This window comes from Ovis aries, chromosome 24, assembly GCF_016772045.2.
Source record: "Ovis aries strain OAR_USU_Benz2616 breed Rambouillet chromosome 24, ARS-UI_Ramb_v3.0, whole genome shotgun sequence".
Lineage (NCBI taxonomy): Eukaryota > Metazoa > Chordata > Mammalia > Artiodactyla > Bovidae > Ovis > Ovis aries.
The window spans coordinates 9,836,021-9,859,748 of NC_056077.1; the positions used below are offsets into that span (position 1 = coordinate 9,836,021).

The following is a 23,728-nucleotide window of genomic DNA, read 5'->3' on the forward strand; positions in this document are numbered from 1 at the left end:
ATGCTGAGGCCAAATTCTGGGGAGAGGTAGCCGGCAACCGTGACGGGCCTCCCAGATTTCTAGCTGATTCAGACTGAAGCACAGAGGTGGCTACAGAGTCGGTTTAATTGTGGCAGGATATACAGAACATAACATTAATCATTTTCACCACTTTTAAGTGTAGAATTCAGTGCCATTAAATACATTTACCATGTCATAGGACCATCACCACTATCTATACCCCAAATCTCTGCATCGTCCCCAACTCTGCACCCATTAAACAAGGACTCCCCATCCCTCTCCCCTGGCCCAGCTAACCTCTACTCTACTTTCCGTCCCTATGAACTCGCCTATTCTAGGTGTCTCCTGTCAGTGCTTCTCAAGGCCCTCTCCAAGCCCCTTGCCTTACTCCTTACTCTGCCGGTCACTTCTTACCTGTTCTCTGCATTTTAGATACAGCCAAGTTCAAAGATCACCCCACGGCATTTCACATGCACCGCTTTGGAGCCTGGGAGGGGGCACTGACTGTTTTCCCAAACCTGAAACAGGGCTGTCATTCTTGTTCCAAAGTCAGAGGTGGGTTTGGTGGCCTGGAGGGAAGGGCTTTGCAATGTGGGGTCTCCAGCAGGTACAGGTGCCCCCACCTAACCCTCATTCTTGAGGTTCCTGTGTCAGCCCCCAAAACAGGGCCTCCCTGGGGTGGAGTTGGTGCTGGTGGTTTAGTCGCTAAGTCGTGTCCCACTTTTGCGACCCCATAGACTGTAGCCGGCCAGGCTCCTCTGTCCATGGAATCCTCCAGGCAAGAATACTGGAATGGGTTGCCATTTCCTTCTCCAGGGGATCGTCCCAACCCAGGTCTCCTGCATTGCAGGCAGATTCTTTACCGGTGGGTTTAGGACCCTGGGTTTGGGGGGAGTGTATAGGCCTTCTATACACGAACGCTAGCCTCCCATCGCTCTGGACCTATGGGTGGGGCTCTCAGTGCTCCTCCCCAGTCCAACCGCAGGGTAGAGGGGACATAGGCGTCACCCAAGCCCCTCCACCGCCCCAGACCGAAGTCAGCAGCTCCTCGCCGCTGGGGGGCGCCACGGAGCCGCCGCCGCCGCCAGGGGCCAAGAGGGACCCACCGACTCAGCCTGGGCGCAGCAGGTCCCGCGCGCTCCCACGAGGGGGGGGACCCGCGCCAAGGCGCCGGGGACTCTCACACGACGAGAGGGGGGCGGCCCGGGATCCCAGAGCCCTGGGCGTAGAGTTGGCGGGGGCGAGGGGAGTCGCCCTGACTCCTCCCCAAACTTTTCCCGCCCGCCTCGGCGCGAAAGGCGAAGGAAGCAGTCCGGGGGTGGGAAGGTGGAATTCGGGATCCAGGGCGGGCCGGGGGGCAGGCGGGAAGTCGGCCCCCGTGCGATCTGGCGGAGGAACAGTGGATTTTCCGCTGGGAAGGGGCCCCTCCCTGCCCCCCACCCCAATCGCAGGGATCTCCCTGCGTCGGGTACTTGCAGGGGCTCCCGCCCCGCGCTGCCCCGGCTCTCGCTGCCCCGAGCGCCCCCCGCCCCGACCAGCGCGCGGCTCCCGGGCGCGCCCCCGACTCACCGGACGCGGGCGGCTGGACCGACCGACGGGCTGGGGCGCGAGGCGAGGCCGCCGGGCTGTTTTGAAGCTCTGGGCTGGGACTGCGCGCTCTCCCTCCTCCCTCTCGCTGGCGCCGAGCCTCCTCCCCACGTCCCCCTCCTTCCCCGACCCCGCCTCCCAGGGCGTGATGTCAGGAGCCCGGAGAGCCGAGGGGGAGGGACCGCGGGAGGCGGGTGGGGGACCCGGGAGGGGAAGGCCGGAGCCCGGGCAGCGACCCCTGCCCCAGCCCGCCTCCCTGCGCTCCTTTGGGCCAGTTTGGGGCAGAGCTGGTAGCCGGGTGAGGGGGTAAGGAAGGAGGGAGTGGGCGCTCGAAGGCTCTCTGCGCTGCGTTCGCCCTTCTCCCTCCACCCCTGCCCATCTTCTCCCCGTGGCTTAAGGACGAGCGTTCTGTAATCGACTCCCTACTTTAGCACCCCTTCCCTGGCCCTTTTCTCAACGTAGTGATTTTTTCTTTAATCTTTCCTGCCTCAGTTTCCCCTTCTGGAAATGGAAGTCACAGTAGAACCGCTTTCCTTAGGTTACTATAAGACCGGAAATGGTCATACCTGAGTGTGCCTGGTACATAGTTAATCTAAACTCAATTAATCTAAACTCAGTTAATCTAAGACGCCGGAGATGACAGGGAAGAGAACGGACACAGTGATGTGTCATACCTTTAGTTCATACCTTTAGTACAGTCCCTTGGACTGCAAGGAGATCCAACCAATCCATTCTGAAGGAGATCAGCCCTGGGATTTCTTTGGAAGGAATGATGCTAAAGCTGAAACTCCAGTACTTTGGCCACCTCATGCGAAGAGTTGACTCATTGGGAAAGACTCTGATGCTGGGAGGGATTAAGGGCAGGAGGAGAAGGGGACGACAGAGGATGAGATGGTTGGATGGCATCACTGACTCGGTGGACATGAGTTTCAGTGAACTCCGGGAGTTGGTGATGGACAGGAGGCCTGGCGTGCTGCGATTCATGGGGTTACAAAGAGTCGGACACAACTGAGCGACTTCCCTGGGTGGGGAAGATCCCCTGCAGAAGGAAATGGCAACCCACTCCAGTAATCTTGCCTGGGAAATCCCATGGACAGAGAAGCCCAGCGAGCTACAGTCCATGGGGTCGCAAGAGTGGGACATGACTTAGCAGCTAAACCACCACCAATCTAGGCTGTAGTTGTTCTTATTATCTGACAGAGTCCCTGACCTTGGTGGCTTGGGAAGCCTTGGGAAGTGGCTGGGAAACCTTGGGAAGTGGCTGGACAACCAGGGATCCCATCTTAGGACTCCGCCAGAGTCTGCCTCACACAAACCACCACACGTGTTTTGAACCCACAGTCCTGGAATTTATTGTCCCTGGAAATGACGTCAAAAGACACACTGTTATCTCCAGCTTCAGTTTCCCCATTTGGGACTGAGAGGGTTACTCTGCCCTGGAGGCTCTTGTGGGATAAAGGAAAAGGTCAGAGGGGCCTGACTCCCATCTGTGGGGGTGAGCAGTGGTGGGGAGGGAGGACTGACTGTTGAAAAAGTTGAAGTTCCAAAACAGGACCACAACAATATTACAGTACGTTTTTAAGCATTTAATTGAACAGGTTAATGTTACTTGCACTCACCCCAAAACATAAGGCAAAGGATTTGTGCCAATAACAAAAGAATTAGAAACTCTTTTAAGAAATGCTAACATTGTGTGATAATTGGTCTGGCTGGGAAACCATGCTTCATTAAATTTTCTGAAGTATTTCTTCTTGGCTGCATTTGGTCTTCGTTGCCTCATCCAGACTTTTTCTATGCAATGTGTGGGCTCAGTAGTTGCAGAACATAGGTTTACTTGCCCCGAGGCATGTGAGATGTTAGTTGCCTGACCAGGGATCCAACTGGTGTACCCTGCATCAGAAGGCAGATTCTTAACCCCTGGACCACTGGGGAGGTCCCCTGATGAGTCTTTCTTCAATCCTTTTGGGAAACTGCGCAAGGGGAAACCCTCCCTGGGTCTAGATTAGAGATCCTTAGGCAATTTGAAGCAGCCTTCATCCAAGCCCCATCTCGATGTTCCCCAGCTGGACAAGTGTCTGACATCCCACATTTCTTTTCGTTTTGAAATTCTATGACTAATCAAGACTTTCATCTCCCAAGCAAGAGAGTCTTTGTGGGGCTGGCAAGGGGCCAGAAAGGTGTCCATGTGAACTGAGGTCCCACATAAAAGGGGAGGAGAAGGGGTCTGGCTGCTGCAGAGGGGGTCTGTGCAGGGCCCACCACAAGCAGGAACATTGATGCCTGCCTATCCCGTGGCCACCTGGGGGCCTGAAAAACCCAGAGGCTCTCCCAGAATGGACAGTCCAGGTACAGGCTGGAGAGGCGTGTTTCTGCCGTTTGCTGAGGCCTCACACTGTGCCACGAACTCTATCATTAACATGACACAACAGCCCATAAAGACACTGAGGTTCACAGGAGCTACCTAAGTAGCTCATCCAAAGACCCTATCCGAAAGACGGAGTGTGAATTTGAACCCACTCTGACTGTAGCAAACCTTGCTCTCCTCCACCCACTATATCGCTATTTACAAAACACTCACCATGATTTCCGCCATATCCACAGGCCAACTGAACCAGTATTCACTTAATATTTTTCTTTCAATCAAGTCTGTTTATCTAACTATATTTATTTTAAAAAAGGAAGCCCTATATTGTATGGTAAACAGGAAACCAATGCCCAACTACCAAAAATAGAAGACAAACTTGCAAATATAAACACTACCCAGAGAAGACAGTGTTAGCACCTTCTAACCAGATACTGTTGCCCGAAAGAGTCTATGAGCCTGAGGTTTAGGACCTGTTAAAAAGGGAGATCCACAAGTGTAAGACAGGTGGGAGAGTCAAGCTAGCTCAGGGGACTTTGTCTTGTCATCAGAACTCCTGCAAGATCATTGGCAAAGAGGATACGTTCTCACTCCGTGACTCAAAGCTGGACAATGCCGCCTCCTCCTGTCACCAAAACACACCTCCCATTTACCTGCCCGCGGGGCATGCCCCACACAGGGAAGAACCTGGCCAGACACCAAGATGCTTCTCTAGGACCAGAGAAAGGAATGACGGGGTTGCATCTCTCACTTGTTTCCAAACCTTCTCCAGAGCCCCAGCTGCCTGAGCAATTTACCTGCTGCTTGCACCTCTTAGTTTTTTCTCTCTTTAAATATACACCTGGGACTTCCCTGGCAGTCCAGTGGTTAAGAATCCACCGGCAGGGCATGCCGGTCGGATCCCCGGTTGGGGAACTAAGATCCCACATGCCGTGAGGCAACTCAGCCTGCGCGCCACAACTAGAGAATAGAGAAGCTCACGCTCTACCACAAAGGGCCCACAAGCTGCGACGAAGACCCAGCACCGCCAAAATAATATGAAAAAGTAACTATTAAATAAATAAATACACACCTGTCTCTCCAGGAAAAGCAGAGGCCGAAGCCTACGTCATACCCACTGTATCCCCATTCCTGGTGTTTCAGTAGCAAGTTTGAAACTTCAGCATGGTGTAGTGGGGAAGTAAGAGTGTGTTCGTTTGAGTTCTGGGTCCCAATTCTTCACCCCCACTGTGGAGCAGTATATCCACACTGCAGCTGTAATCTCCTGGCTAATAGAGCGTACTAACCCCCTTGGCCTTGAGTTAAGCCACGTGACTGGCCTTGGCCAATGAGATATTAGCAGACTCGACACAGACAAAGGCTGGGAACGTGTTTGAGCGGCAGGGCTTGCCCTTCTGTGCTTTTGCCATTTGTTTGAGCAGAATAAACCTCCAGTAGTCCATTGGCCCCTGAAAAATGTGCATGGGAGCAGAGGCTCCCTACGTGACTGCAGAACTTCCATGTAGGACGCAGAAGTGCTCCAGCCATGCTGCGGATGTGTGAATGAGAAATAGTGTCTGTTCTTGCACATCACTGGGGCATCATGGTTGTCAGTTTCCCAGCTGTAGCTGGTTGATAAGAGGATCATCTCATGTTGGGAGAGAGAAATGTAAGGAAGGTATCTGAAGGCATGAAAGAACATGAGGAAGCCTGGGGCATTGGTTCAGAGGTGGAGATAGAAAGTAGTTGAAAACTTAGTGACCTGTTGCGTGTCTTTCTGGCTTGAGTGTTTTCAGGTCCTGCCACCCATTTTTAAAATACTGATTGATTTATTTTTATTTATTTGGCAGTGCTGTGTCTTAGTTGCAACATGCAGGATCTTTAGTTGGAGCATGCAAACTCTTTAGCTGTAGCATGTGGGATCTAGTTCCCTGACCAGGGATTGAACCTGCGTCCCCCCTGCATTGGGAGCACAGAGTCTTACCCACTGAACCACCAGCAATGTCCAAAGTATTGATATATCTTGACCATAATATATGTCCGTTCTGGATTGATATTGACCATGAGTCCGTATCAACTTTACTTCCAGAGGCAGGCAGATGGAACAGCCTCTACAAGGACCATTGCTGGTCTCAGGGAATTGGGAAGAAAAGATGATGAACCACTCGCTGGCTATTAAAAGCTTCTACATGCTCACATTTCATTGGCAAAGCAAGTCATGAAGCCAAGCAGCAAAAACATCTCCCACTAGCCTTGTTGTCTTGGCAAGTCATTCACCCCTCAGGATCCAACTCTATCTTTGCACTCGGCTTACAGTGCTAGATGTTTCTCAGTGTAGGAATATAACAAGCACATCCAAAGACCTAGCTAGCAACATTTTCTTTTGGCTCCTCTTCCAGATATGGAGTAGGGTCCTGCAAACCAAACCCTGTCATCAGCACTTCTAGATGGGGCTCAGTTGCCTGCCCTTCTTGCCACAGACAGACATCTGGGAAAAGCCCTTTCATGCCTGCTGTGTACAGATTCGGGAAATCTGAATTCCCTGAGTATGTAACTGAGAAATACACTCTCTGGAGACCATTTCCTCCCTGTCGCCCCCCTCCGCAGACAGGGTTGGGGGCGGGATGGAGACAATGGTTTCCAGCAGAGAAACAAGCCCTCATGTCCTCCCACTTAAACCTTGGGGCTCTGGGTCCCACCCCTTCTTTTCATCATCAAATTTCCTGCCGGTGCAAAAAGAATTCTCAAGACAAATATTGTCCATTTGACTGATGGCTGATAACCAAAGACAAGAGCCGTGGAACCTCCAAACCTCTGGAAACGTTACCCATGCCATGCTGTTGGGCTTCCCAGGTGGCTCAGTGGTAAAGAATCTACCTGCCTATGCCGGAGGTGCAGGTTCGATCCCTGGGTGGGGAAGATTTCCTGGAGCAGGAAATGGCCTCACACTCCAGTATTCTTGCCTGGAAAATTCCATGGACAGAGGAGCCTGGCGGGCTATTGTCCATTTGGTCTCAAAGAGTCAGATACAACTTAGCGACTGAGCCCACTCATGCTGTTTGGGACTTTCACGTCTTTTTTCCACCATGTAATGAGCACAAATGTACTGTGAGCAGAACCTGAGAGTTGAGTCTGAGTTTTTCCCGTTATAGAAATGTTTGGCACTGAGATCCAAAAACGTCTGGCTGCTTGACTGCCCTTCTAGTTTGCAGCAGGAGTCTTGGCACCGCAGGGACAGAGCTTCAGAGCACTCCCAGTTTTGAATTTGCCTGAAATACAGTCAGGAAGACTAACAGGAAGCATGGGAGTTTGCTCCCACCACCCATGCCATTACCACCCAAGCGTCTGGAGTCCAGGATGGCCCAGGGGATGTTCTGGGCAAGTTCGAAAGCAAGTCGCCATGTGTCTCCCAACACACAAGGTACGTAGAGGCCAGTTCTCTTGGCCCATCTTCTGAAAAGACAGAGTACATTTGGGCACCGAGAAGGAAAAGGAGAAGAAAAGAGTTCCTGTTGTTAATAGTGTCCCAGGGTGTGCTCTTGTTTTCCTGGGATCTTAAGTACAATCATAAATATTATTCCTGCAGTCTATGAGAGCATCCTTTGTACTTTTCTAAATATTTTTAATTTTTTTTAAAAAACATCCTTTCCTTCCTTTCTGCCAAGCAATTGCTCAGGAAAACAATATTTTTCCAATCATTTGCTTAAAGTGTGCTTGCTGTGACTCTTCTGTGTGTCAGACACTGGGAAGACAGCAGGGCACAAGCTGGTCAAAACACCTTTGCTCCCTGGAACTTACTAACCAGCCCCGGTCAGCTGCACTCACTATTGTGCTTGACACTGATACGAGTTTTTTTGCTTTGCTTTCTAAGATGGGTATGTTTGTGTATATGGCTTGTCTTTTAGGCTGTAAAACCATGGACACATTCCCCTCAGCTGAGTGACTGTCAACCCAGCCAGGCAACTCCAGTCTCAGAACTGAAGCCAGGCTTACAAGTCCTTAGGGATCTTTGGGTATAGAGAAATCGGGGTGCCTTCTATTTCCAACGAAAGGTACACACACACACACACACACACACATACATACATAGGCATACACTTACACACCACACTCATGGTTGAGCAGTTCAAAATTCAAAGAGTGACAGGACAGGAGGAGACCCAGAAATTCCTGTCCATTCAATGCTTCTGGGCAAGAAGGTATTTAAACCATTCTGGGCACTTCTTGATTGGCAAGTTCTTATACCTGAATAGTCTGGAATTCCCTCCTTACCTGGGATAGGACTCCTTCTGGACACAGCCCATTTCTGTTTGCTCCCCTGCATGACTGCCTCTGAGAGGTTGATGCCCTGGATAAGGCAGCCTGGTGTTCAGCCTCTGCCTCCTGCAACCAGCACAGAGAAGGTGCTCAGACACAGGACTTTTCTCCCCTCACGCTGTTTATAATCTGCAATTGTATTTATTAATTTTTTATTTATATGCTTTCTCATTCATTGTCCTCACTCCCTGATAGAACATGAGGTCTCCAAGAGCAGAGGCCATCTCTTGTCTTGCCCGTGGCTTTTTCATTTGTGTCTGACACATCACAGATGATCAGTCAGGGTCTCTGCTAGTCTTTACAGCACTTTTATGAAAATCAGAAAAAGTGCCCCTTCCAACCTGATGATCACAGATGATCAGTCAGGGTCTCTGATAGTCTTTACAGCACTTTTATGAAAATCAGAAAAAGCGCCCCTTCCAACCTGATGATTTTTAAAAGGCATCCTTTCGCCACATACAGCTGGTACAAAGAGGGCCATTTGTAACCCCATGGATTGTAGCCCACCAGGCCCCTCTGTCCATAGATTTAGGCAAGAATACTGGAGCGGGTAGCCATTCCCTTCTCCAGGGGATCTTCCTGCTCTAGGGATCAAACCCCAGTCCCCTACTTTGCAGGCAGATTCTTTACCATCTGAGCCACCACAGAGGCCCATAAAGAGGTCACCTTCATATAAAGGGGAGAAAAAATGCTCCTTCCTCCAAGCAGACACAGCTCCAAGCCAGGCATATTGGCTTAGTGAACAGTCTAGATTTCACCCCTTACCTCTCAGCTAGGAGCTTTTGTGCCCAAACTACTGACAAGAGGCAGGAGCACCGGAATCCATAAATATTTGACAAATGAATTAGTGAATGAATTTCAAGTCTTTGGAGATATGTGGGGGTTTTAAGACTTGTCTGCAAATTCTTTAAAATACTCAGTCCATTGAGAGTTCAGGCTCATCTATTCAACCAACAGAGCATGCTGGGAGTGATGTTATGTCAGTATCAAGGGTAGGTCATCAATAGCCATGCCGGCTCTGCCTGGTTCTCTCGAGTGCAAGGGTGAGCAGTGTCCTCGGAGAGCTTACAGTCTGGTGGGGTGGGCTGTCATGTGGACAGCCATATAATTGCTCATCTGAAGTAGGACACTTTAAAGAGTGAGAAAGAGTCGCTCAGTTGTGCCCAACTCTTTGTGACCCCATGAACTGTAGCCAGACAGGCTCCTCTGTCCATGGGAATTCTCCAGGCAAGAATACTGAAGTGGGTTGCCATTTCCTTCTCCAGAGGATCTTACCAACCCAGGGACTGAACCCAGGTCTCCTGCATTGCAGGCAGATTCTTTACCATTTGAGCCACCAGGGAAGACCCTTAAGAGTGAAAGGGATGCTATTTTTTAATTTTTAATTTTATGTTGGAGTATAGCCAATTAACAATGACTTGTGATAGTTTCAGATGAACAGCAAAGGGGCTCAGCCATACATTTACATGTATCCATTCTCCCCCAAATGCCCCTCCCATCCAGGCTGCCACATAACATTAAGCAGAGTGCCCTGTGCTGTACAGTAGGTCCTTGTTGGTTATCCATCTTAAATATAGTAGTGGGTACATGTCCATCCCAAACTCCCTAACTAGAAAGGGATGCTATTGATAATTCCAGTGGGACAATAGTCATAAATAAGGACTGACCTAAGGAAACTGGGATGCACAAGCACCCTTACTACAATTAATCAACCACAAACAAATGTGATGTGTGCTATGAAGGACAAGGAAGATGGTGCTCTTTGAGCCTGCAGTAACAAGATTTGACCCAGACAGAAATATCAGAGAGGGCTTTCCTGAGGAGGTGGTGCTGAAGGGTAGCTAGGAGCTGGCTGGGCAAAAGGGGAGGGAGGAAGCAGCACTATCAAAGGCCCTGTGGGTGGGAATGTGGTAGGTAGGAGGGTCTGAAAGAAGCCAGTGTGGCTGGGAAGGGGGGAATGTGAGGATGAGGTTGGAGAAGGCAGTTGGGCTAAGGTAGTTTGAGGACTTCATTCTAGGAGTGATGAGGACAGTTGAAGGTTTTAGGGCAGTAGTGAGGTGGTTTGTGTTTATTTTTTAAAGGTTTGCTTATTAATTATTTGGCTGTGGTGGGTCTTCGTCGCTGCACGCAGGCTTTCTCTAGTTGCCGTGAACAGGGGCTGCTCTTTGTTGCCGTGCGGGGGCTTCTCATTGTGGTGGCTTCTCTTGCGGAGGTTCTTGGGTGCACGGGCTTCGATAGTTGCATCACGTGTACCCAGTAGTTGCGGCCCATGGGTTCTAAAGTGCCGGCTCAGTGGTCATGGCACATGGGCTTAGCTGCTCTTAGTCATGTGGGATCTTCCTGGACCAGGGATCAAACTGGTGTCCTTTGCATTGGCAGGCAGATTCTTTACCACTGAGCCAGGAAAACCCTGGTTGACTGTAGTGTGGAGAAGGTTGGGGGGTGGTGAGAGTGGGCTCAGGCAGAGAAATTAAGAGGTGAGAAATGATAGTAACTTGTAACCCAAGATTTTACTCCTACTTTAGAATGATGCTGGGTCTGGGAGAAGAATAACCCAAACAAGACTCAGAAGTCCCTTCAGGGAGCTGTAAAAAGTAATCTTACATAGAAATCTGAGGGGTCTGGGGCTCACTTATAACGGGCACTTCTCTTGAGCCAGTGTGAAGGGCTTGGCTTGGTCCATTGGCATGTCCAAGGGTGCAGGTGTTTCCTGAAGAGCTGAAGATGTTTCCTAAAGACACAGGGACCAGTTGGCTCAATTCAGGTATAAAGGAAGGGTCATAGGGCAGCTTCTGTGTGAGCTTCGCTTTGATGATAGATTCACTGGCAAGAAGAGCATCAAAGGGACAGGACTGGTTCCCTGGGACACCTGGTCACATTTAAAGCCTCGTGTATTTACTCTACTTCCAAGGTAGCTTGACAATCAAAGACATACACACAATAGAACTGACACAAAAGGAAATAAAAAGTACACAGACTGAGAAGGAAGCAAATATATGAACCCATTGAGTTTCAAAGGAGACAGCACAAATGAATCACCTGGGAGAATCTACGAACCGTGAAAATTCCACACCCCCACTCCCCCTTCTAGAAATGCTGGAACAGTAGATCTAATGGTGAAACCCCAAATCTGCATATTTAACAAGGTCTTTCACCAACTGCAAAATGTTTCTGATGCTGGTGATGTGTGGACCACAGTTTGAGAAACTCTGCATTAGTCCTTTAGCCAAATATGGTCATAGTCACTGAGCATCAAATTGAACATCAGGTTTCCCAACACCCTAGTCACGTGTGAGTTGACATCCTTTTGAGAAAGATTTTCTTGGCCGATGGAAGGCCATCTTACCTTCCCACAGAGGTGGGTCCCAGGAGAGCTGCCCATCTCTCCTCTACTGGAGAGCACTGTGTGTGAGTGATTTGGTGGGTGGGGGACAGGTATTGTCACCAAGGCAATGTGGAGCACCCGCCACTGAAACATCCAAGTCAGGCGTGTCACGCTGCTGGGATGTACATGGTGAACTTGGCATTGAGAGAGGAGACAAGCTGGTACAGCAAGGATTAGGTTTTCCAGCCCTGAAACAGCCTAGCTCCTTGCTGGGAGTGATCCTAGGACCATCCTCGTCCAGCTCTCCCAGGTCTAGACAATCCAGGTCATGTAAGCTGTCAGCCTGGTGTGCTATGCTCAGCTAAGCTTCTGCACCATCATTAATCCTGAGCTCCTTGGAATTTCTCCTACTTCATTATTAATCCTCCTTGCATTTCAGTAGCCCCTTCCTTGCTTCTGAGACCTCTCCTCCAGTACTGAGCAATGAGAAAGGGGAAGTGGATGGTGGGCTGGATGGCTGATGAGGACAGACTTTCCCTGGGTCATTGCTACTTAGAGCACAGTCCACAGACCAGCAGCCTGAGCAGCCTCTGGGAACCTCTGAGAAATGCAGGTGATCCAGTGGTTAAGAATCTGCCTGCCAATGCAGGGGACAAGGTTCGATCCCTGGTCCGGGAAGATCCCACGTGCCTTGGGGCAATTAAGCCCCTGTGCCACAACTACTGAGCCTGCGCTCTAGGGCCAGTGCTCCGCAACAAGAGAAGCCGCTGCAGTGAGCAGCCCACTCACTGCAACTACAGTAGCCTCCACTCACCACAACTAGCGAAAGCTTCTTACAGCAACGAAGACCCAGAGCAGCCAAAAAAAAAAAAAAAGCAGACTCTCAGGCCCCATCCAGACCAGGTGAATCAGAATCTGCATTTTAACAAAATCCCCAGGTGAATCATATGTATGTTAAAGTTCAGAAGCAGTCGTGTCCTTATTTCTTCATCAACAACTATTTAGCTAAGAACTCTCAAGGGCCAGGCTCCATACAGTGCTGGGAGACAAATGATATGGATGGATGAAAATGACAGGGTCTTCAAACCAGTAGAAGGTACAATTTGGTGGAGGAGCCATGAGATAAATAAATAAATAAACAAACATGTAATTTCAAGGTGTGGTAATTGCTATTAAGGAAGTGAAAAAAAAATCAGTGATCACAGTATTAAAAATAAATTGTAAGACCGTCTAACAACAGACAAGGGGAAGGAGTTGTATCAGACAGAACAGCCATGGGGCTCTAAGAAAGGAAGGTCTCTCTGAAGCGTCTTTTGATCCTGGAAAGTGGGTGATCCTTGAGGAAGGAGTTCGAAGATTCTGGAATGAATGCTCAAATCTTGTCCAGGATTGTGCGGTGAATTGGAGTGTGGAGTGTCAGAACTCAGAGTGTAAGATTCTCGGAGAAGGAGAGGGCCTTGACCACTCATCCGTTTTGGTTCATCCCCTCCCCACGCAGCTATAGGGGCCTCCCCAGCTCACCTCAATTCTGCATCACTCTGCAGAGCTTAAGCCAAGGCTCCCAGTCTTACTCTCGGCTTCAGGAGTATGAAAGTCTACTAGACCCTGGTCCTATGGCTTAGAACCAGCTAACTCCATGACCTCTTTTATGGCAGATCCCAGATTTGGGGGCCAGAAAGCTTGCAAATGAGCCCTTTGGTAGATTAAGTAAGGAGATGTTTTGTTTTTTTCTGAAAATGATTTCTAAACTTTCCCACTCCCAGGGGGAGTAACCTCCTCTCCAACCACTGGCTTCTGGTGCGTGGCAGGGACCCATAGCATCTGTTGAAGTCTTCACATGAGCCCAGATCCTGAGTCACCCTCCCTTCCCAACAGCAGTGTCAACATCACCTGGGAGCTTGTCAGAGAAGCGGCATCTCAGGCTCCGCCCAGACCAAACTGAAGCAGGATCTCCAGAAAATGCACGCTAGACTGAGAAGCCTTGCCCTACTCCATGAGGTCACACAGGGGCTGGTCCACGTGGCAGGATCCCAGAGAGAGACGGCTTTTGGTGGTCAAGTTCACGCAGATCAGTAGAGCTAAGTGCCAGTCTGGAGACTCTGAAGACGCTCAGCTATCCTGCAAGAGCCTGAGAGAGCCAACCACTAGGGAACTGGGGCCTGTGGGTTGTCAGAGACCCAGGCTGGTCCTAACCAGTCCAGTTTATACTTCCCAAAATGAGATCCATACACCCTGGCAGTCCTGGCGATGGTTTCTTTCATGGGATACATAGGGATGCAATTAGTAACACTAAATCATGGATTAAGAATGTTATTCTCGGGGACTTTCCTGGTGGTCCAGTGGTTAAGAATCTGCCTTCCAAGGCAGGGTACGTGGGTTCAGTTCCTGGTAGGGAAACTGAGATCCTACATGCCGTGGGGCAACTAAGCCCATGGTGCCACGGTTAGAGAGCCCCTATCCCACAACTAGAGAAAGCCTGGACACTGTGATGAAGACCCAGAGCAGCCAAAATAAAATAAATAAAAATTTTAAAGAAGAAGAAGAATGGTGTTCTAAGTCCCATTCAGTCTCTTTGACGACCATAAGGAGAGAGGCTTAGTTAGGTGCTAGGATGCCTAGAGCAGAGCTTGGTGGAGAAAGCTTGGTGGCTATGACGGGCACTCTAAGCTGCCTGGATCCACATCCAGGCTCTGCATCTCTCTGTCAGTCTGTTTGGACTGGATAACAAAGGAACCCAGATGCCTGGCTCACGCAACAGAAATTGTCTCACAATTCTGGAGGCTGGAAGTCCCAAGATCAAGGTGTCAGCGGGGTGAGTTTCCTCTGAGGCTTCTTCCTTGGATTCTTGAAGGACATCTTCTCCTGTGTCCTCACGCAACTGTATGTTGCGTGTCCTAACCTCCTCTTCTTCTAAGAAAACCTAATGAGCTCATTTGTACTTTAATTACTCCTCTTAAGACCCAAAGTCCAAACAGTCACATCCCGAGGGGTTAAGACTTCAACGAAACCTAGATGAATTTGGGGAGAATACAACTTAGCTAACGGTGGGATGTTTACAATTTTTTCAACCTCTCGTTGTGGAACCTTCGCAGGTTTCTCAACCTCTCTGTACCTCAGTGTGCCCATAAAAGGAGACGACGGTATCCACCTCATAGGCTGTAAAGGGAGCCGAACAAATTAGTTCATATGAGATGCTTAAAACAATAGTTGGCACCAGGTAGGTCCCCCAAGGGCAACAGCCACTATTGGGCATGATACTGGGTTGGCCAAGAAAGTTTGTTTGGGTTTTTCCATAAGATGATGTTATGGAGCACATAGGAGATTTTCAACAAGCATCTGTTGTATGTATGTGTCAGGGAGGAGGAAATTTTCCTCTATCCTTCTAGGTTCTTTTTGCTGGTCTAAGAAGTAAACTGACATGAGACCGATTAACAGCAGAAAATCAAACAAAAGTTAAAAAAAAAGTAAAAAGTAAAAAAAAAAAAAAAAAAGTATATTTAGAAGAGACTCAGGAAAACGGGGTTATTCCTCCAAATGGCCAAACCCTCGCCTTTAACACCATCCTCATGGTGTGCATGCTTAGTTGCTCAGCCGTGTCTGACTCTGTGCTATGGGCTGTAGCCCGCCAGGCCCCTCTGTCCATGGGATTCTCCAGGCAAGCATACTGGAGTGGGTTGCCATTGCCTCCTCCAAGGGGTCTTCCATGGGACTGAACCCACGTCGATTTCCTGGGATCTCCTGCGTCTCCCACATTGACTGGAGATTTCTTTAATACTGAGCCACCTGGGAAGCCCAGGATGACCAAAAGCCTCACCTAAATTCTATGTTCAGCTAAAGACAAAAGCGGATGTTGAGGGTGGGAAAGTCATTTCTGGGAGGTGACCAGGAAACACACAGTAAACAAAGGTAAGGTCGTTATGCAAATTCAAGTCCTTGCTTTCTCCCCAGCTAAGAGTTTCTAGAGGTTTGGTCAGCCTCCTGTTCCAGGTGCAGAGAGACACCCTTGCACTGGAGATTCCCCTTCCTAATGCAAATGTTTCTGACAAAAGGGTAACCCCTACTCGGTTTTCAGAGTTCTCCAGAAAATAACCAGCTTAAAATAATTAATATGTCAAAGAGACATATTTTAGGGCAGCAAATTCTTATTGTTGTTTAGTCACTAAGTCGTGTCCGACTCTTTTGTGACCCCATGGACTGTAGCCCACCAGGCTCCTCTGTCCATGGGATTCTCCAGGCGAGAATACTGGAGTGGGTTGCCATTCCCTTCACCAGGGGATCTTTCCGACCCAGGGATCGAACTCAAGACTCCTGCATTGGCAGGTGAGTTCTTTACCACTGAGCCACCAGGAAAACCCAGAAAATTCTACCCCCCTACAAATGGCAGTGTCGTGTAGCCCAGCAGCTCCTGGGCTCCTGGAAAGATGCCAGGGAATCTCAGGGCTTCTTGAGTTGAGGGTCCTAAACCCAGAGTCAGCGCTGATGGGGCTGGAGACGAGCTGTCTTCCTACAGAGCCTGCCCATCTCCAGGGTGGGGGTGTCGCAGTTCACTGGCTGGCATCCTTACCAGCCCACACCCTATCCTCACCCAACCAGTCAGACCACACCGCCTACATGCCAGCCGATGCGTTTGGACGGGCACGGGGCAGGACCCAGCCTGTCGGCCGCCTATCCTCCCATCCTCCCGCTTCCCAGATGCCTCCGGTCCAGGTGTTCAAAGGTTCCTCGGGCCACACGTGTTTCTCTCAAAGAAGAGAAGCAAAGAGTCATTCCTGGAAGCTCGAGGAGAGGAGCAAGGGAGGCTTACAGATGGGGATTCCCTGCCCTCAGGGAGACTCCGCACACAATTGAGTGAAGTGACCCCAAAGCCCAAGCGAGGCTGTGCAACTGCTCCACCAGGGAAGGAAGAGCAGGTTGAATGAGTCCTGACTGGTCACCTCTTCTGCTGGACGCTAGGTTTCCTGGTCGAAGACAGGACAAAGAATTCCCTCACCCTCTTGCTCCTCGAAGCATTATTCCTTGTGAGGATTCCCTGGGGTTAGACTTACTCCATTGTCCCATTGATTCAAATGCTATTTATTTGTAAACTTTAAAAATTTTAATTGTGTTTTTGAAATTTATTTTTGATTCTTACAGTAGTGTGTTGGCTTCTGCTATACAACAACGTGAATCAGCCACAGGTATACATATATATGCCCCCTCCATCTGGAGCCACCCCACTGCCCCCTACCCTATCCCACCCTTCTAGGTTGTCACGGGGCACCGCTTTGAGCTCCCTGTGTTACAGGGCAACTTCCCGTTAGCAATCTATTTTACATACAGTAACGTATATGTTTCAACGCTACTCTCTCAATCTGTTCCACCCTCCCTTTTCCCTGCATCATCCAAAGTCTGTTCTCCACGTCTGGGTTTCTATTCCTGCTCTGTAAATAGGTTCACCATTTTTCCAGCTTCCATATATATGCAGGGAAATTGCTGGTCGCTCAGTCGTGTCCTACTCTGTGACCCTATGGACTGTAGCTCTCCAGGCTCCTCTGTCCATGGGATTCTCCATGCAAGAATACTGGAATGAGTTGCCATTTCCTTCTCCAGGGGATCTTCCTGACCCAGGGATCGAATCCAGGTCTCCTGCATTGCAGGCAGATTCTTTGCCATCTGACCCACCAGGAGAGTGTTAATATTTATTTACTGGGCACCAACCAAGTGCCCGGAGCTCTGTCAAGCCCAGAGAGGCAGTGGGAAGTGAGATAATCAAAGAAGGGCTCTCAGGGGGCTGACATCAAGTGACGGGAGGCAGAGAGAAATAAGCCAACAAGTAAATCAGTGAAACAACCTGAGCTGTGATGATGGATGCATGAAGAAACACAATCAGAGGATGCGCGGTGGGTCAGGGCTCAGTGGGCGATCTTGGCAGGCCTCTCCGAGCATACCTCTGATGGAGGCTGAAATGAGGAGAGGAAGCCAGTTGTGCAAAGGAAGGTCTGGAGCTGAATGTTCCAAGTGGAAGGAACAGGAGGCCACACATGCCCTGGGGTGGGAAGAAGTTTGCCTGATCTGGGGAATAGAAAGGTGATGGTGTTGCAGGAAAGTGGCAAGTGATAGGGAAGTGGTGAGAAATGAGGTCAGGTGGGGAGGCAAAGATTCCTGAGGATGGTGAGTGTGGCGGGGTCTCCCCAGCTAGGAGGATGCACATGCTTTGGGCAGAGCCTGGAAAGGGTATGCCTTCCTCCTTCCCTCCTGCTCCTCCAAGATGGGACTCTACCAGTTTGGAGAAAGGATTCCATTGGCTTCAGTTGGGTCACACGCCCACCAGGCAGCCAGGGGCAGGCAGGGTACCTTGTTGGACAGCCCCCTTCCCGGCCCCGCCAGGGTGTGCCTCCCAAAAGAGAAAAGTGCTCCCTGCAGAAGAAGGGGACCTGGACACCAGGCAAGCAGAAACCGCAGGTGTGCACGGCACTCCACCTCCAGGTTCTGACCTAGATCCTCAGGCCTAGCCCTGCTGCCTGCATCCCACTCACTGTCATCTCCACCCCGCTACCACCATCCTCTCTGCACTCTGGAAATGGAGAATCTGAGTCTGGGGTGGCGGGGAACACGGGTGCTTCTGAGCCGCCCCACCCTAGGATTCTGCGGCTTCTTTCAGGGGATCCTTGCCTCTTGTTGTCTGCAGCTTGATTACACCCATGTGGGAGTTTGTTTGCTCAGTCGCTAAGTTTGTGTCCGACTCTTTGCGACCCCATGGACTGCAGCACACCAGGTTTTCCTGCCCTTCGGTGGGAGCGGCCACATGCAACACAATGGACTTTCTCTGTCTTGTGTAACCTATCGAAGCAATTTGCATCACACCTCATGTTTCCCCATAGATGAGGCAGCATAGAGTGGTGGCTGTGCCCGGGTTTGGCAGCTATGTGACCTCGGGCTGCCACTTAACCACTCTGTGGCTACATTTTCTCATCTATAAAATGTGAATAATATTCGACTGCCTACTTCATAGAGTTGCTGAAAGATCGGGTTCATACACTGAAGCGTGTAGAATAACATACATCCTTGGCATGTGTTCCACTTGGGATGGTGATGCATTCTTTCTAAACCCCTATGCACTGTGAAAATCTGCATTAATTTCCTTCATTCGTTCATTCAGCCAACACTTACTGCGTACTTGCCGGGCCCAGGAACTCAGAGCAAACAGGCCAGACAAGGTTCCTGTCCTTGAGGAACTTAACTTTCTAGGGGTAGAGATAGACCATGAAGGAAAAAAAAAAAAAATCAATAAAGAAGACTTATTTTAATAGTGATACATGTTGGAAAGAAATGAAACAGGGAGATGGCGGTGCGAGGGCTGTTTCAAGCAGGCTGATCTGGGAAGGCCTCTCTGAAGGTGACAGATGGAAGAGAAGAACCACGAGCCACGGGAATAAAGAGCAAGTGAAAAGGCCCTGGGGAGGAAAAGCAGAGGTGTTGGGACCGGAATGAGCAAGCGTGGGGATGGCGGGTAGAGAGATCAGAGAGCTGGGACCACAGTGAACAGCTCTCACGGGTGGTGGTGATTTAGTTGCTAAGTCGTGCTACCCTATAGACTATAGCCCACCAGGCTCCTCTGTCCATGGGATTTCCCAACCAAGAAAACTGGAGTGGATTGCCATTTCCTTCTCCAGGGGATCTTCCCTACCCTGGTCTCCTGCACTGCAGGCAGATTCTTTACCGACTGAGTTGGGGCAACATGAAACCCATGAAAAGTTTCAGCAGGGGAATGACAGATCCCACCCACGTTTTCTGAAGACCACTGTAGCCCCTGCCAGGAAGACAAAATGAAGGGGGCTAGGTTGCAAGGGCAGGCTTCCCAGGTGGCACTAGTGGCAAAGAATCTGCCTGTCAGTGCAGGAGAGGTAAGAGATGCAGGTTTGATCCCTGGGTCGGGAAGATCCCCTGGAGGAGGGCATGGCAACCCTCTTCAGTATTCTTGCCTGGAGAATCCCATGGACAGAGGAGCCTGGCAGGCTACAGTGCATAGGGTCTCAAAGAGTCAGACACTATTGAAGCGACTTAGCATGCACTCACAGGTTGGAAGAGGAGAGAGCAGTTGTGGGACTTTTGATGAGGATCCATCCCCAGGTCCCTGCAGAGTGGTTAGATGGTTACCTGGGCAACCGCCATCCCAGAGCACCACTCACCGGCCAGCACGTTGGTCCTTGTTTGCAAGACTGCGGTATTCCAAGACTGAAAGAGAACTTACTGCGTCCTGGGTGCCCTGGGCAGACAGCAAGCTCCGCGGCAGCCCTGCCTGCATCTCCAGTCCAGGATCAGCCCGAGGTCCGTCAGCCCTGCCAGCGCCACATCCTCTGGTCCTTCCCACCTCCGGGGAGTGCCCCGGGCAGAAATCCGGCCCTGCCCACACTGGACATGCTCTGATAACCTCCCCAAAGGGGAAGCTATTTGTTTGGAAGGAAATGGTGCAGAAAGAGGCAGTGGCCACCTTGAAAATAGGGCCGGGGCCTGCTTCAGGGCCAAGCTGGAGCATGAGGGCTGAGATTCCAGTGGCTGAGGAATCAGGTGGGGGGCGGGAGTGGGGCTGGTGCCTTCCTGGGGCTGAGGAGGTCTGGTTCAGCCAGGCACCTGCTCCTCCTTGCCCCAGGGAGCCCCCAAGAGTTTTAGTTATTGCCATTTTTGGAGCAACTGAGCTCAGCAACCAGAGACATGATGGCCTTTTTTAAAAATTAATTTATTTTTTAATTGGAGGATAATTGCTTTACAATACTGTATTGGTTTCCTGCCAAACATCAACATGAATCAGCCATAGGTATACATATGTCCTCTCCCTCTTGAACCTCCTTCCACCTCCTACTCCATCCCACCCCTACAGGTTGTCACAGAGCCCTAGTTTGAGCTCCCTTAGTCATACAGCAAATTCCCACTGGCTATCTATTTTACATACTTTTGTTGTTATTCAGTAGCTAAAAAGTGTGAAGTGTTAGTTGTTCAGTCACGTCCGACTCTTGGTGACCCAACGGATAAAGCGCACCAGGCTCCTCTTGCCAGGATTCTCCAGGCAAGAATACCGGAGTAGGTTGCCATGCCCTTCTCAAGGGGATCTTCCTCAGCCCAGGGATGGAACCCCAGCCTCTTGGGTCTCCTGCATTGGCAGGCAGGTTCTTAACCACTAGCACCACCTGGGAAGGTATTCAGTAGCTAAGTTGTGTCCAGCTCTTTGTGACGCCATGAGCTGCAGCACACCAGGCTTTCCTGTCCCACGCTATCTCCCGGAGTTTGCGCAAACTCACGTCTTTTGAGTCAGTCGTGCGATCGAACCATCTCGTCCTCTGTCACATGCGATCATGTATATGTTTCCTTGATAGTCTCTCCATTTGTCCCCCGCCTCCTTCCCTCCCTGAGTCCCCAAGCCTGTCTATGTCTGTGTCTCCATTGCCGCCGTGCAAATAGATTCATCAGTACCATCTTTCTAGATTCCATATATATGGTCAATATATGGTATTTGTTTTTCTCTTTCTGACTCACTTCACTCTATAATACACTCTAGGTTCATCCGCCTTATTAGAACTGACTCAACTCCTGATGGCTTTTTAACCCTTGATCCTGTGAAGGGGGTTCGGGAGGAAGGTCACAATCCCAGGGAGGGGAGGAGTCTTAGAAGCTGACCCAGAACTCAGGTTTCCCCCTCCTTCTCCCTGATTCCTCCTCCAATCTGACATTTTCTCGTCTCCAATCCACTTGGTGGAAAGACGCAAGAAGGCAGAAGTTGGAAATTAAAGTCATCTGCCTGCACTAGGCAACCCCTGGGGTGATTTTAAAAGATGCTGCTGCCAGGATCCTGCCTCTAACAAATTCAGCTAAGACCCCTCCCCCAAAGGGGTCTTTTAGGGGAAAAAAAAAATCTCCCCTGGGGATTCTAATATGCTGCCATGGTTGAGAACCCCCATTTTAGAAAGTTTCAGATTCTGTGCTTCTCAGCACTGGCTGATCCTCTCAATCTCCTGGGCAAGTTTTTCTAATAAACCTGTGTCTGGGTCCCCTCCCAGACCCATTAAGCTAGGATCAAGCAGGATAGGGAGCAGGCACTATATTTTTTTTAAAGCTTCTCCAGGGGACTTGAACAGGCAGTGAGGGTGGAGAGCCTCTGATAGCCCAGTCTCCCTGGTGTACAGACAGGGGGACCAAGGACCAGAGGAAAATGACTGGCCCAAGGTCACACCGTCATGCTCAGTCATTCAGTCGTGTCGGACTCTTCGAGACCCCGTGGACTGTAACCCACCAGGCTCCTCTGTCCGTGGAATTTTCCAAGCAAGAATACTGGAACGGTCTGCCATTTCCTACTCCAGGGGATCTTCCCAACCAAAGGATCGACCTCGCATCTCTTGCATCTCCTGCATTGGCAGGCAGAGTCTTTACCACTAGCGCCGCCACGCAAAAGCAGAGCTCAAAAAGTTCTGTGGCCCCCAGGCTAGCCCAGGTGCCTGGACAGGGAAGTCTCAGATGAGGTCTATGTGGTACACCTGGAACTACATGCTGGTGGAGGTAAGTAGAACTGAAAGACTGGCCCCCATGGACCCCTGCCCTGGTATAATCCCCCCACTTTAGGTGTGTGGGAACCTGTGAATATGATGAGCTACGGACGCCTACGGTTCTGTTACATTGTTGTTTAGTTGCTAAGTCATGTCCGACTCTTTTGCGACCCCATGGACTGTAGCCTGCCAGGCTCCTCTGTCCATGGGATTTCCCAGGCAAGAATACTCACAGCCTGGGTAGGGAGCGAGCCACCACTGTCCAGAGGACTGCAGGCAGGGCAAGGGAGCATCCCCCTCCTACCCTCTCCCGCCTTCAAAGTGCAAGAGAAGTCGAGATCCTACCTGAACTGGTTACATCCCCAGGGCCCCCAGGTCTTGCCCAGGCCTGGGGTGGGATCTATGCCATTTCCTTCTCCAGGAGATCTTCCTGACCCAGGATCAGAACCCACGTCTCCTGCATCGGCAGGCAGATTCTTTACTGCTGAGTCACCAGCTGCTGCTGCTAAGTCACTTCAGTTGTGGCCGACTCTGTGCGACCCCATAGACAGCAGCCCACCAGGCTCCCCCATCCCTGGGATTCTCCAGGCAAGAACACTGGAGTGGGTTGCCATTTCCTTCTCCAATGCATGAAAGTGAAAAGTGAAAGTGAAGTCGCTCCGTCCTATCCGACTCTTAGCGACCCCAGAGAAGCCCTTTATTACCTTACAAAAGGAATTTATCAGTGGACCTTAAGTTTCTCAAAAGGTTGATTACCCAGGTGGGGTTAATCTCATCACACCAGCCCTTTAAAAGCCGGGAGTTTGGCCTGTGGCAGAAGAGGGAATCAAGAGATTCCGAAAGGACCCACTATAGTATGGCTGGTTTTGAAAATGGGGCCATGTGAGCAGGAATGTGGGGATGGGGGGGTCTCTAGGAGCAAATGAGTCGTCCTGCTGACAGCCAGCAAGGACGTCGACCTTTCAGGCAAGCTCCACGAGGAACTGAATCCTGCCAACAACCAAAACAAGCTGGAGAGCAGTCTGCCCGGGGTCCTCCACTCGAAAGTTAACACCCCCGACTTCGGCCTCGCCTGCACCAGAGCAGGGAACCCAGCCCCGCCATGCCTGGATTTCTGACCTGCAGAACTGGGAGCTAATACATGCGTGGTTACTGGTTCAAAGTTTGTGGGAACGTGTCATGCCAAGGGAGAAGCCAATTCACTCGCTCGAGCTGGAGAAGGAGCTGTGGAGTCCTGACGCTCACAACCAGGCTCCCCCAAAGGCCCTGGAAACTGAGAAGAGCGTGAGGAGGAAGTGGGAAGTCTGCGGCCCAAAAGGCCAAGCAGACAGAGCGGCCAGGGCAATGGCGCCGCAGGTGCGCAGGAAGCATGCGCAGTCCTGCCGCGGCCCCGCCCAATTCAGCGCATCCCAGAACTCACGGTGGCACGGGCTGGGAGATGACGCTCACGAACGTCTGATCTGCAGGTAGGACGGGATTGCATGGGGCTTGGGACAGATCAATATCGTTGCATAGATTCCACCCCAGGCCTGGGCAAGACCTGGGGGCCGTGGGAATGTAACCGGTTCAGGTAGGATCTCAACTTCTCATGCACTTTGAAGGTGGGAGAGGGTTAGGAGGGGGGTGCTCCCTTGCCCTGCCTGC

At 50.6% G+C, this 23,728-nt stretch overlaps 1 protein-coding gene across 5 annotated transcripts in view; it reads right to left on the minus strand.

The window, feature by feature from the left end:
- The window catches only part of EMP2 (epithelial membrane protein 2), a 61,744-nt gene extending 41,836 nt beyond the window's left edge, over nt 1–19,908 (minus strand). For 4 of the 5 annotated variants that reach the window (XM_027961762.2, XM_060405744.1, XM_060405746.1 and 1 more), the window contains exon 1: nt 1,570–1,640. The gene's annotated coding sequence lies outside the window, so the exon portion shown is untranslated. Of the gene's footprint in view, nt 1–1,569; nt 1,641–5,021; nt 7,382–8,200; nt 8,312–19,738 lie in introns of those variants that run through there. The other variant, XM_060405745.1, reaches the window with a different exon arrangement.
- Nucleotides 19,909–23,728: the final 3,820 nt, after the last annotated feature.